The 2,239-nt window shown below is 38.2% G+C and overlaps 1 long non-coding RNA gene across 1 annotated transcript; it reads left to right on the forward strand.

The window, feature by feature from the left end:
- LOC110267338 lies at positions 531-1,180 on the forward strand. The gene is made up of 2 exons (XR_002354824.1): positions 531-795; positions 1,114-1,180. It is a non-coding gene; the product is annotated as an uncharacterized LOC110267338 (long non-coding RNA).

Here is a 2,239-nt window from a genome sequence, read left to right on the forward strand (position 1 = left end):
GAGCTAACCCTAACTTACACCCTAGTCTCTCGAGCTCCATTCACCCTCCACGCTAGTGAAGAGCTTCTTCCTCTCTCCGTCCACGAGCTTCTTTCTCCGCTGCTGCCGCCGCTCACGTCGCACAATCTCATCACTGACCTCAGCAACGGCCATTCGCTGGTTATCCTCATCCACCGGTTCAGGAATCACTGCACTCATCCTTCAGGGAAGATCTCTGCCTCTGGTGGTTGCGGAGGTAGTCGCGTCGCCGTCGTTCTCACTGCTCTGGTCCCGTCCGCCTCCTTCATGCACGGTGTCATCTCCCTCCAACTTTGCGACGGCGCCGCTGGCTGTTGCTCAGCCAACCACAGCCTTTGTAAACGAGTAAAGTGGCTTTGGCGGTGGGCGATTCAACCCCTCCGTTGCTACTCCGCCGCTCTGGATGGCAACTTCCTCCTCAACTCGGCCCGAGCCGTTTCTTCCAAATGCGCCAAATGTAGATCCATGTGTTCTTCTCTTGTGTGTTCTGGAATGAGAGCTAATTTTGATTATGGAATGTCATAAAATACTAAAGAATTTTTCATTGAGGTGCAGAAGTGTGGCAGCATTCCAATTAAGTCATGAAACAGAATCTATGCACAGATACAAACTATGAAATAGTGTATACTAATCCGAATAGTTCCAATTTAATCCTTTTCTCTTCCAAATAATTTAGGCGGAGAGAAAGCACATATGTTGGAAGACTTGTTCATAGCTCACATTGTTGGAATGGACACAATGGCTCGTGGATTCAAGAATGCTGCTAAGTTAATTGAGGTACCATTGCTTACACCTATTTATGAATATTTTTCTAATTTAGATCTAGAGACTCCATGTCAAAACTTCACTCATAAATCATACTAATTTTTTCTTTTTAATTTTCATTATATTATACTAGACCAAAGGATGGTTCCTTGCTCAACTTGTTAAAAAGCGATACCAGATTTTTGACACTAACCTAGGTGCTCAGATAGAGGTTCAAATTTTTATTCTACTTTTTGTTGGTTCATTTTTTTGAAATTTGCTGAAGGAAAACATAAATGGATTTGTTAAGCTTCAACCTGTGATAAAGGGCTTTTAGTTTCCAATTTTTAGGTTAGTGTTGAGCATCATAGTAAGCCCTTAACATGATTTTGATATCTGCAGGAAAGAGCAACTCAACGGGTATTGTCATTGTAGTGATTTAATGCTTGATTAACTACAAATATGCCATCAATGGTCATGTTTGAATCTAACCATTATTTCCTACACGTTAATACTAGGGAAGTTACTTGTATATTATATATGCACATTGTGATAATAAGGAACATATTATGATGGTTTTCATCTTTCTCAACGGCAAAAAAGTGTAAAGGTGTTCATATATAGGCGTTTTGAGGTTATTAATAAAGTTACATAGTCTTAAGTGGATTCTCTTAAGTGGATTCAGGTGTAGGTTATCAATTGCAAAAGGGAACTGTGGAAATAAATGGTCATGGTTTATAATTGTTGTTGTTTATACATAAATATTTCTTTCTTATAGCCTAACAATATTTGTTACTGATGTTCATATACCTTCTTAAAAGGATTCTGTTGATCTTAAATCAAAGAAGGCAAAGGTCCTTGTTGAGGTAAATCTATATTGCGCCCTTCAATTGAAAGGCAAATCCAGTTGCCAAATATTAGTATAGTTGTGATGTGTGTGTGAAGACCATTTAGAAGGATGAATTTTTGAAACTCTGCTTTGTGACATCTTCTATATCAGCAAACTCTATAAATAAAGAAGAGAGCTGTGTCAATACAAACTGTGTTTTCTTCCCTTTGCTGATTAAAATAAATAGAATATATAGAATATTATCTCAGTATTTCCATTAATCAATGTCACAAGGATCTAGTTTTTAAGATTTCGCGAGTTGCCTTATAAGCCATGAAAGTAATTAGGTACCTTGAAATATATTCTTTTTCTAGTTGAATAAGCCATTAGATTTTCTTTGTGCCAGAATTTCTTGTGCCAAAAAGGGAAGCATCAGTGAGAATTTCTTTGTGCCAGAATTTCTTGTATATCAAGAATGATGTTGTATCATCAAACTTAACTCCTTGAGGCACCAAATTTAAGAGAACAGTAGTTTTCTCTAGTTGATGATTTGCTGCATTAGCTCCAACAATGCGAACCTGGTTGCAACTCAACAAAAGACTGGCTGCAATTTCCTCAGCTAGCTTGAAAACCAAAGGGAAGAACTTG

The sequence above is a fragment of the Arachis ipaensis genome, chromosome B09 (genome assembly GCF_000816755.2).
Source record: "Arachis ipaensis cultivar K30076 chromosome B09, Araip1.1, whole genome shotgun sequence".
In the NCBI taxonomy this organism is placed as follows: Eukaryota; Viridiplantae; Streptophyta; class Magnoliopsida; order Fabales; family Fabaceae; genus Arachis; species Arachis ipaensis.